The sequence below is a fragment of the Sarcophilus harrisii genome, chromosome 4, assembly GCF_902635505.1.
Source record: "Sarcophilus harrisii chromosome 4, mSarHar1.11, whole genome shotgun sequence".
Taxonomy (NCBI): domain Eukaryota; kingdom Metazoa; phylum Chordata; class Mammalia; order Dasyuromorphia; family Dasyuridae; genus Sarcophilus; species Sarcophilus harrisii.
The window spans coordinates 158,818,008-158,830,823 of NC_045429.1; the positions used below are offsets into that span (position 1 = coordinate 158,818,008).

General features: G+C 34.4%; 1 protein-coding gene across 1 annotated transcript in view; it reads left to right on the forward strand.

Annotated features, from left to right (window-relative positions):
• Positions 1-12,816, forward strand: part of MAP7 (microtubule associated protein 7) — a 237,560-nt gene that overhangs the window by 1,554 nt on the left and 223,190 nt on the right. The gene's annotated exons all lie outside the window — the stretch shown is intronic.

A 12,816-nucleotide genomic window follows, 5' to 3' on the forward strand; every position in this document is an offset into this window, starting at 1 on the left:
TTCAACGGTTACAGTGGATCTTCGGTTTGAGTGAAACCACTAGTTTCCAAACATGTGTATAGAAATTTAGGAATTGGTTGTCCTGCATAGTATAACGAAAGTCATATTTATTGTTTATTGATCCACTTTGGATGATACCACAGGGATCGACTTCCAAATCAGCCAAAAATCATGAAGGTTGAAACTTACTTGCTACCTTGAACTTCCCTTGGGTGAAATGGAGTTTGGTTTGTCTTTAATGTGTAAACCCAGATAATAAATAATTATTTTATTCTGGGGCGGGGAAAGAGATGCTAATATTGCTGTAGGGATCCAGATAAGCTGGGTGCAGCACCTGAGTTCCCACCCTGAGGGCAGGCTAGAAATAGCTACTCACTTGTTTAAGGTAAATAAAGTATTTCTACCCTTGAGAACATAATTTTTCGAGGAAGGGAATCCTATTTCTTTAGACTTGTACATATTTATTTATGGCATGAAAGTGTTGAGCGATTTTTACCATCTCCATGAGAACATTTTGTTCAGAAATATATGCAGAAGAATATACTGTGGCAGCTATTTCAGTGACAGATACTTTAAGATAATTGGTGATCTAATGATGACTAATGAATATTTGGACCAACCCAGAGGAATGCCAATGAAATATTTTACTTTATAAAGGCTGAAATGCTATTGTTTTCAATCTCCTTCAGTCTTCTCTCTAAAAAACAATAGCCTATTTTTGTCTTAAAAGATCATATCATGTGTTTATGCATTTATGTCTTTCCAGTGTACTTTATTTTTTCTAAAGTTAATTTAAAACATTAAGATGTTTCCTGAGTCTTTAGTACTGTATTTATTTTCTTTAAGCGAGTTGTCCATAATATAAAAATCAGTATGTCTTAGATAAGATTTAAACCATAATCAGATTCCAGGGATAACTACATTATCTACTATGTCGAGCTGTATCTCTAGGTATAATTATTAGCAGTACAAATATCTATAAGGACTAGTATTTTCAAAGAGAGCAGGTCTTTTTTTTTACCTGACAGTGCTATCTTAATGCACATAAAAAGTCACTGAATTTATAATAGCTCAAAGAGTTTGATCTTTTAACTTAAGTTTAGGAGGTACAGAAGTTCACTAAGTACTGCTTTGAGTCATGTGACAGACATGTGAGCTCAATTTTAGCGATTAATCATGCTGGATATAACTTATGTTTTACACGCCCAGCAGCTGCAAGTCTTCTTCTTTTAAAGTCACTGCCTCTTTGTACCATTTCTTTTTGTTCTCTGCTATTGTTTTGCTTTTGAAAGGTTTCAATTGGAACCCTAATAGTAAGATCTGGTTGAAAGATGCATTTGATTGCTTTTTTAGTTATGCTTATTGAGAGAATATTCTGTCCTTAAATTTATCTGTATATCATCTATAAGGATCCTAGTCCTTATAGTAGTTTATTAGATTGGGCTGAATTATTGCTTTGAAAATGAACCCAATATATTGACTATACAACAAAAAAATATACAGTCATAAATTATACTGATTTTGAATCAATCAGTGAAAGAAACTGCATGATGGATGATATAATAATGGAAAGATAAGGAATATAATATCTGCACATAATTGTATTACCTCTCTCTACCTACTTATCTCACAAGTCAACAGTGTGAGAAGGGATACAAAACTTTTGGTAAAAGGCACTTTGTAAAACCTATGGCTATAAAAATTCAAGTGATATTTCCTTTGTTATTGGGCATTCTTTTCCCCTTCTGTTAATCCCAGTGATAACAGCAGAGGTAGCATGGTGCAATCAGAGTAATACCATCCTTGTTTTCAGAAAACCTGGGTACCCTTCTCAGTTCTTCTACTTAGCATTATAGGCACTTAATTGGCTTCTCCTCAATATCTTCAAATAAGGTTAGTAATACTTGGGGTACTTAACCACAAAATTGTAAAGACAAAAGGAAACTTTTGTAAACAAAGCACTAGGATGAATAATTTTTTTACAAGGTATCCAAAGGACAAGGAAATCTATTAGAATAATAACAACAGCAGCAATAATAACAATTATTAATAGTGGAATTGAGTACTAATTTTAGTTATTAGAATTATTTGCTATGGGGGAGAGACTAACCCATCTGTCATCCAGATGTCTTTATAGGTTAAAATAATTAAGTATTCAGAAAACATACCAGAATTGACTAATGACTGAAAATGCCATCTAGATTTCACCACTAGAGGATCTCATGTACTTTTCCTGTATCTTGTCTATGGGACTGAGTATCTACAGATTATTTACAGAAATGACTCAGCTGAAGCTGTATGTGCCAAATGCACTGATTCAATAGAAAGAGAGTATTAAAGATAATTTGAAGATCTAATTACCCTGTAAAGAAACATGATGGCTTAAATTTTTTTATTGATAAATTTTTATAGCCATGTTTTGTTACATGAAAGAATAATAAATCAATTTAATCTATAAATATAGCTAATATTCTTTTGAAAATATTTTATTGGGGCAGCTAGATGGTGCAGGGAATAGAGCACCAGTCCTGAAGCCAGGAGGACCTGAGTTCAAATGCCATCCCAGTAACTTAACACTTACTAGTTATGTGATCCTGGGCAAGTCACTTAAACTTAAATGTCTTGCCAAAAAAAAAAAAAAAAGTAAAAAGAAAATATTTTATCTTGAGAGTTTTGAATTGGATTTTTGAATTTTGGAAAGACTTTCATTCAAGAAATGGCATTCAAACTATTCCCCAGGTTTTACTGCCTATTGGTCAGCAGCTTTGCTGGAGTACCCTTCCCTTTTCACCACCCTTCTAATTCCATTGTAAGGTAAACTCCTTAAGGATAAAGTATCTTGTTTGGTTGTTTTTGTATTCCGGGCATCCCATTTAACACTGTTCGTGTTCGGCACATAGTAGTAATTGCTTAATAAATGTTCTGTTTATGTATATAAGCAGCATCAAGATAGTCAGTGGATAGAACACCAGGCCAGGAGTTAAGAAAGCTTCTATTTTTGACTTCAAATCTGATCTCAGACATTTAATAGTTGTATGACCCTGGGCAAATCACTTAATCCTGTTTTCCTCAGTTTCCTCATCTGTCAAATGAAGTAGAAAAGGAAATGGCAAACCTCTCTAGTATCTTTGCCCAAGAAAACCCCAAATGGGTCATGAAGAGTTGGACATGATTGAAAATGACTGAAGACTCATATTCATAACAGATATGTCATTGAGTAAGGGCTTATTCGTATTACAAGAATCATGTGTGTTTCCTTCTATCTTTAGGGTAAAACCTTAGTCATATGAAAATTGATCCTAAATTAATTTCCTTTTTGTCAAAAAAGGGAGAATGATTTTTTAGTAGTTGGTAGTTTGCTAGCTGTAGAGCTGGGAGGTTCCTCAGAAGTTATCTAGTCAGAGGATCAAAGATCTTCAAAGGCCATCTTTGTCTAACTAATTTATGACATTTATTTTTTAGACAGATAAGTGAATTAAAACCCAGACATGCCCAGATCACGGGTGCAGTAAATGTTAGAGATGGGCTTTGAGTTCAGGTTCTGTGTCAGGGAGCGTTGCTTCATCTCTTAGACCATGTTGCCTCCATACTCAGAGATTATTTTATTTTTATGTAAATATATTGTATTCTCCATATAATGTGTGTGTGTGTGTGTATATATATATATATATATATATATATATATATATATATATATATTTCATTTAATCACCCTTTGTTATGTATCTACTGTATGTAATGTTCTGTCCTAGGTACTAGGATATACAAAAAATGAAACTTCCTGTCATTAAATGCAAGACACAACATAGATATAAGGAAATACAAAATTTATATATGAAATAAATATAAATTAATTTATAATTTGGCAGAGGTAATACCTGAGCTGGGCCTTGGAAAAAGTCAGGGCTTCCAAGAAGTGGAAGTATGGAGGGAGAGCATTATATAAGTGAATCTTTTCATAAAACAACAAAGAGTTGGGTGGTTGCTAAACACGCAGTGTATAATGAGTGTCTGCTAGCCTCTGTATGCCATGAGGAATGAAAGATTATAAAAGAAACAAGATATGACATGAGGTGAGTTGTTCTATTCCTTTCAAACAAAATCATTTATTAAGTTTAATATCATCACTTGTGATCTCAGTAATGAAAGTGCACATCAACATGCACTAAGTAATCTTCAAACAAAAATTCCATCTCACTTGAAAAACATGAAGCAGGCAAACAGGTAGTTATATTTCTCATGCTGTGACATGCTCTGTGCAATCAAGGTGTGGGGATTTTCTCACTGTTAGAACCCAGGAGAGCAAAACCTGCAGAATGAATGATGGACAACTTCAAGTAAATTATTAACAAAAAGGAACTTGATTTAACTATTATGTTTCTTCCAAATTAAAAAGATAATTGAAAAAAAATTAAAAGTTCAGAGTCCAGATTGCCATTTTAGCTTCCCTGGTCAAAAGATGTTGTCATTAAGTTGTCTGGATAGCTCTTGTCCCCTCTGGTGGTTGATTGGCTGTCATGGCAACTGGGAGGATATGTCATTAGAAGAATGCCTAAGAGCTTGCATTCATGTTCATGTGTGAACTACCAAATATATTTGGGTTTCTGACTATATATTTCCTAATCTTCCTTCCTACTTGTAGAGAACAGTAACTGGACTTGTGATTTCACTGGTATAAGGCACTCCCAGATGAGGTAACTTCCTTTACCAATACAGGTTGGCCCATTTCTGCAACTTAAGGTCTTAGTTGACTGGAACACTGAGAAATTAAATGACTTTCCAAGAGTCACACAGTTGGTCTGCATCAAAAATGGCATAATTCTTTGGAAATGAATCTAATAGCATTTGTAATTAAAGAATAAATAATAGCTTACATAAAGATAATCTGAATTCAGAAAATATTGTTTACACTTGTGCTCTTTTATTCTAATTTGTATTAGATTTTCATAGCCATATTTTCTCACCCAAATTTGTAAAAGTCATTGTGTTGTAGTAGATAGAAAGAGCCAGCCTTGAAGGCAAGAAAACTGGTTTCATGTACTGCCTTTGATACATGCTTGACCTGAGAAGTTATTAAATCTGTCTGTGCCCCCACGATGCTGGAAGACTATAAAATTGATGAACAGCTGCTGATTTGTGTTTGGCAAAGGAATTTTCTCTTGAGTGGTAAAGCAGAGAGGGGCAGAGTGGTAAAAGGCAGAGTTCCCTAACATCAATAAAATCACAGGTCCAAACAAGCAAACAACAACAACAACAACAAATATATATATATAAGTAATATATATAATATATATATAAATAAAATAATAATATAAATATATATATATATAAATAAAAGCTTCCTGAGGATGTCTTATCTTTATCATCCCTACAGTCCCTTGGACATAGAAAGTACTTGATGAATACTTGTTGAGTGAATGTTGTTGAAAGATTATAATTAAGAAATATACTTAATATTTCATAAGATTATTACTGAGCACTATTTATGTGCAGGGCATCATGAGAAATACAAAAGTGGGCAAGATGAGTCATTTGCCTTGAAAAAATTTTCACTGTAGTAAAGAATTTTAGATCTACACAAAAACAGGTAGTTATAATTTTATGATAAGTGCCACACAATAGATACAAATTGCAATAGAAATATAAAAAGGAAGGGAGAGATCCCTTCTGACTGAGATGATCATTGAAGTCATCACAAATGACAGTAATGTTAACAAATGAAAAGGATTTCCATTTTCTGGGTAGTGGAAACATCGGGAAGAAAGGCATAGAAATAAGTAGGTTCAGGAAATGTCTGGATTATGAAGAGTGTTCCCAATAGGATGGTCATTAATATATCTTTGGGGAGCATTAGAAATAGTAGAATGTGAATGTCACTATTCAGTCATGTCCAAATCTTCATGATCCTGTGCACCATAGTATACCAGTACTATAGGGCTTTCTTATCAAAGATATTAGAGTGTTTTACCATTTCTTCCTCAAGCTCATTTTCCAGATGAGGAAACAGAAGGAAACAGGATTAAGTGAGGTGCCCAAAGTTACACAGCCAGGAAGTGTCCAAGACTGGAAGATGAGTCTTCCTGACTCCAAGCCTGGAACTCTATTCATTCTATTCACTGCACCACCTACCTGCTCCCAGCACAGACTAAGCCCTATACTAATACTTTGCCTCTCCTTCCCCACTTGCCCTCCCATAGTCTACATTAAGTCCAGAAAAACCATTCTTATGCTGTTCCTCACACATGGAATTCTACCTCCTTTTTCTGCCTGTGCAAGGCTGGACCCAGTGTCTCGAATGCCCTCTTTCCATCCCTCCTCACCCAGCTTCTTTTAAAACTCAGTTTCAAGGGCACTTTCCAAAAGCCTTTTCTGATCACTCCACAAATTATCTTTAATTTATTCCATATGTGCTTATGTGGGTACAACCATCTCCCCTAATAGAATGTAGGCTCCTTGAGGGCAAAGATAATTTTATATCCTCAGTGACCAGCACATAGGAAGCTCATAATAAATGAATCTTTGTTGGTTGATTGAAAGGAGGTAAAAAGCTTTTTGAAAGATTGCTATTTAACATGGAGATTTTAAAGCCCCAGAATTTCTGAGTTTAAGCATTCCTCTGAACCAGGCAGCCCCTGCAGGTCAGTGCTATCACATTGACCTATTTAAGAATGCTTCCCTGGCTGTTCATTGTGCTATCCCATGCTATAACCTTGGGAAACAAGACACAATAGATCTCTGCCTGCCAGTGGTGTTTTTATATTTGCATAATTAGAGCTCATTGCTCAATAAAATTCTGGTAGAGAATGTAGATAGTATACTACCAAACACAATTAATATAGGCCTTATGGTACTTTTAAGTGCTGGAGTTGAGCTTGTAGGCAATTGCCATTTCTAAGGGTTGCCATATACAAATAGGAATTAGGATCTGATTTCCTAGATAAAAAAAGGATTAAAGGTACTGGATGCACCTTTGGCCTTCCTAGATTTAATGACAGTGGTTCCTTCCCTTTTACCATCATTATCCCCCAGTTTTATTCTGTATGGTAATCACAAACATTTTGCCCCCATATCTAATATTCCCATATTTTGAATATCTAAAACTCTAGGCAATCTTCCCTGGTATTCATGACAATACAGAAAGCTGCATCAGCACAAGAGCTCTGTCAGTGCAATTTACATAAGTATTTATTTGTAAAACTTTTATGCTCTGAGATCTTTGTTTTTTCTCCAAAAAACGGAGCCTACCATAATGATAATGGATCTGCCTTCTGTGTTTTTAACTGCATTTCATGCCCATTGAAAAACCATGGATGATTTCAGAAAAGTTCATTATGTAAAAGCATTATATAATTCTTTTCTGTCTCAGTTTTCTGACTTTGGAACATTATTTCCATAATAGGACATAGAACACATGATTAAAGATGGCAGTACTTGATCATGTGACTTGTTTTGTTTTGGGACCCAGAATTTTAAGTCCTTGCTTATAGCAATTAAAAGCTTAAGTACTTAATATGATTTCAATATTTACATGGATGACTTACTTTATGGAATTCCTCCACCAATGCAAATTGAAATCCCTTAAGGCTTAATGAGTATTTGTGGCAAAAAATGGAGAAAAAAAAAAAACCCAAAACCTGAGACTAACTTGGTAAGGTGCCTCTCTGAATTTAGGTAAACTCCAATGATAGAACTAAAGCCTGTAACCACATTCATCCTTGAAGTCTTTGAATTTTGATAGAGGACCAACCAGAGCTTGAACTTCATTGACAAAGCTTCCAAAAACTTTAATTGTTTACAAAATAAACAATAATACAGTGCAACATAGATAATATTAACTTGTGCTTTTCTATGTCAATATGTACTCTAAGGAATATATTTCCATTTGAGTTTGATATCACTTATTTAAACAGTTCTCAAACATGGTGATTTCTAGTTTCCTTACCATCTTAGTAACCCTCTGGAAACTCTCTACTGTACCAGGGTTGTCTTAAAATATGGCTCCCATTACTATGATATATATTTAAAAACAAAACCATAATTCAGTATCACAACCATCATATGGAATTTATGAAGGAAGCTAGTTGTATTGATGTAAATTTAAATTTGGGGTTCTCAAATAAAAATTCTCAAGTGGACTTCCCTTATTTTGTAAGATTATCCCCCAGTGCAAAGTCTGCTCAGGTGGTATTTATACCCATAGCTAATGTTATTGATGAAATTTATTCCTATAACCCAGAATTTGGCTTTTTTTTTTTTTTTTTTGTAATTAATAGTATTTTTTTCCAATTACATGGAAAGGTAATTTTCAGCATTCATTCTCTTTTTCTCCCTTCTCTCCCCTATCCCCAAGACAGCAAGCAATCTGATATAGAATATACACATATAGTTGTATTAAACATATTTCTATATTGGTCATGTTGTGAAAGAAGAATCAGAACAAAAAAGAAAAATTACAAGAAAGAACAAAACAAATTTTTAAAAAGTAAAAATAGTATGCTTTAGTCTGCATTCAGACTCAATTCTTTCTCTGGATGTAGTGGCATTTTTCATTACAAGGCTTTTGGAATTATCTTGGACCATTGTATTGCTGAGAACTTTGTCTATCACTTTATCATTGTACGATGTTGCTATTACTGTGTACAGTATTCTGATTCTGCTCACTTCACTCAGCATCAGTTTATTTAGTCTTTTCAGGTTTTTCTGAAATCTTATACACAATAATATTCCATTTAGAATTTTGCTTTTTATTAAGAATCCAACCCATTCTACAGATTCTTGGAAACTCCTAACCTCATTATTTGGTATGCTAGACTGACTCTGATCTTGTTGCATTCCTAGGTACTAGATGTTTGTTACCATCCAATTAGCTAGGTGACACCCTTGCCTGGCTCTTCTAGATTCATCTCAGTGTAAATCATCCCCCTGGCATCAGGTTGTTACTGGGTTACAATAACTACACAAAATCAAATATAAAATTAGACATATTCCATACTTAGTGGCTTTCAATGAAGATGTCCAATTGGGCTGAACTCACTGAATTTTTTATGAGATGTTTTAAATTATTCCATTCACTTTACATGCTCGTTGAGGTCTATTTCATTCCTAGTTTTCTTCACTATATTCTTGTTCTAAGTAGAGTGTAATCTTAATATAGTTTCTGTTTGCCTCAGTTTCCTCATCTGCAAAAATGGGGTTAATAATAGTGCATACCTCTCAAGATTTTTGTGGTGATCAAATGAGATAATATTTGTAAAAGTGCTTGGTACTTACTAGGTCTATACAATTGCTGGCTATTATCATTATTATTGTTGAAAAATCTTACCCAACCTAATCACCTTTTGGAGAGAGAGCAATTTTTTTTTCAAAATTGTAATGAGTTTACTCAAATCATTTCTTATTTTCACGTAAGAATGTTTTAGGGGAGATTATTCATGGAGATTCTTACTTCTGATGCTCCATGGACCATGTCTCAAATTAAATAGAAGTTTCCTCATCTGAAAACTGGTGATGATAACACTTATACATCCTATTTCACAGAATTATCACAATAATCAAATGAGATAATGTATTTAAAGTTCTTTATAAGCCATCAATTACTATATAAGTTAGCTGTGTTCCATTCTTCTCTCATTCTCTTTTTCAGTGGATTTACACAGAAATTGTCCTAAGACAAATTGTTATCCTGCTGTTATTTTGTTTTTGATATTTATTGGACTATTACACTGTTTGCTAAAATTATTATTAATATTTTCAACCAGGAAATGCTTGTGATAGATTAAAATCTAAAAATTATTAGCCTCAAACTTTTTGCTCAGATCTCTACAGCTTATCTTCAAGTTAGAATTAACAAAAGTGGGACTAGGAAGACCACACACACACACACACACACACACACACACACACTCCACATGTTTCCAAAGACACTTCAAAATGTCATGATTAGTATATGCAAAGGGACCACCATATCATTTATAGTTTTTGGTGTAAATACTTACTATAAACCATGGATTAGGGAATGGCTAAACCAATTGTGGTACATAAATGTAATGGACTATCATTGCAATATTAGAAATGAGAAATTTGAAGAATCTAGAGAACTATATAAAGATTTATATTAACAGATGTGGAATGAACCTCATTCAGAAAAACAGTATATACAGGAAAATAGTAAACTACAACAGTATAAATGGAAAGAACAGAAATGTTAAACCGAATATTATGTAATTATAATGACTAAACTTGGTTCTATAAAAGAGATGAGAAAATGCTCCTCCCTCTTTTCTTCAAAGAGGTCAGAGACAGTGGGTGTGGAACATTATAATACTTTTAGGCTTAATTGATGTGTTAGGTTTTTTTTTTCTTTTTTGATAAATTTCCTTTTTTACTTTTTTTTTTTAAATTCTTTGTTCTGTTCCACTTGTGCTGTGATGAAGGGAGTCATCTACACTCAAAGAGAGAACCATGGGAACAGAGTGTGAAACACCATAGCATTCTCACTTTCTGTTGTTATTTGCTTGCATTTTGTTTTCTTTTCTCAGTTTTTCTTTTTCTTCCTTCTTGATCTGATTTTTCCTGTGCAACAAGATAACTGTGTAAATATGTAGACATATATTGAATCTAACATGTATTTCAACATATTTAACATGTATTGGACTACCTGCCAACTAGGGGAAGGGATGGGGGAAAGGAGGGAAAAATTTGCAACCAAAGGTTATGCAAGGTTTCAATGTTGGGAAAATTATCCATGCATATGCTTTGTAAATAAAAAGCTTTAATAAAATTTTTTTTAAAGTTAGCCCCCCCAAAAAATTCTTTGTTACAAAGCCTTTGTATATTCATCTTATGCATTAGGTAGGGGCACTGGAAAACATATAAATAAAAGTGATAAAAAAGCATATCAAGTTTTTTTTTTAAATCTATTATAGATGAGAATATGAGAAATTCTGTGAAAAACATTCTTTAACTTAAATCAAAATATACTTTCATATTTAAAGACTTCAGAGGCTATAGGGGTAAATAGAAGAAGAGAGTGAAAGATGTTGGAAAATATGGTTCAAAAGTAGCCAAAGGCTTGTAGCCTAGCTAGAAGACTCATACCTATGAATCTGATATCATAAATATAAATTTTCTTCAAAAGAGCTGAGCAGTGCTGGACATGACCAACATCAAGTAACATCACACACAAAAAGTGAAAGTATCGTAACAGACAAGAAGTGACTAGTTGCTGATACCCTGGTGACTTCTGAATCAGCCTTTTTGTCAGGCCATCAACTTGTTAGAGCAAAGATCAGAATCAACACAAAATGAGAGGAAAGGATAAAGATGAAAAGAGGATTTGGCATACAAAAAAAAGAACGCTACCCTGACCTTGTCAAGCTGCTTATGCTGAAAAATAAAAAAATTGAAGGCCAGTGATGCAGTGAGTGGGAGGGATGATAGACAATCAGCCTGTGTTTTGTACTTTGTAACCTGGTGTAGAAGGAAAAGCAAAGGATTTGGATCTCAGATTAAATCCCAGCTTTGTTATACTCTACTTCTCACTCTGACTCACCCCACATATCTGGTCAATCAATTGCCAAATGTTGTGGTTTCTGCCTCTACAACAACATTATCTTCATTACATTCACACAACTGTAGTTCAAGCTCTCATTCCTTGTAGTCTAAACTATTATAGTAATCTAATTAGTTTCCCAGCCTTAAGTCTTTTCTCCCTCTATCCAGTTCTATACATAGGTGCTGAAGTGATTTTCCTAATATACAGTGTCAGGTTAGTCCTCATTAACGAGTCCTTATTACCTTGAGGAACAAATAAAAATGCTCCTTCTTAGAACTTAAAGCTTTTCACACCCTAGTTCTCTATTACCTAGACTGAGTCAAACTAGCTTCTTCTGCTTCAATGCTTTTGCGTTGGCTATCTCACATGTGCGGAATATACTTCTGATTCTGCCCTTTGGACTTTCCTTCAAGACCCAGCTCAGGTGATAGATACCTACATAAGATCTGTCTTGTCCTACCCTATTATTCAGCTTACTAGTACTTTCCTTCAAAAGTTACCTCCTATTTGCTTGTATGTGGTTCATTATCTATCTATCTATCTATCTATCTACTTAACTAGAAACATCCCAAGGTAGGAATGCAGGGGAGGAAGGGAAGGTGGAACAAAACTATATTTAGTATCATAGTCACTGAGAATGCTAGATCATTAGATCTAGCTAAACTAGATCGCTAAATAGAGGATGATAGATAGGATCCCAGGCTTAAGCAGTCCTAGCAGGAGGAAGAAGTGACCCAAGTAAGAATCTTCCTTCTGTCCTGGGACCCAGGTTATGATAGACTTTCCTTCCCTACTCTGGTTCCTAAGAGCTGCCCCACGCGATAGGATGTCCATACACATGATGTTAAGAGATCTAAAGGATGATGATCATCACCAATCCACTATTTCTCACTTTCCCTTAGCCCATTGGGTGAATCTCTTTTAAGCATCTAGCAGAGGAGACAGACAAGAGTAGCCTAGGAGAACAAATCTTGGGTGAGTTGAAGTACCCATCTTGGTAAGAATCCTAATACATTCAAGTAGGACTTATTAACCTATGGATCCATAAACTTATGGATAGGTGGGTAGGTAGATAGGTAGGTAAATAGATAACTGTATTTCAATGTAATTGATTTCCTTTGTAATCCTATGTACTTTATTTTATGCATTTAAAAACATTCAGAGAAGAGGGTCATAGATTTCATCATCCTGGACAGCTAGGTGGCACAGTGGATAGAGCAACAGCCCTGAAGTCAAGAAGACCTGGCCTCAGAAACTTAAGA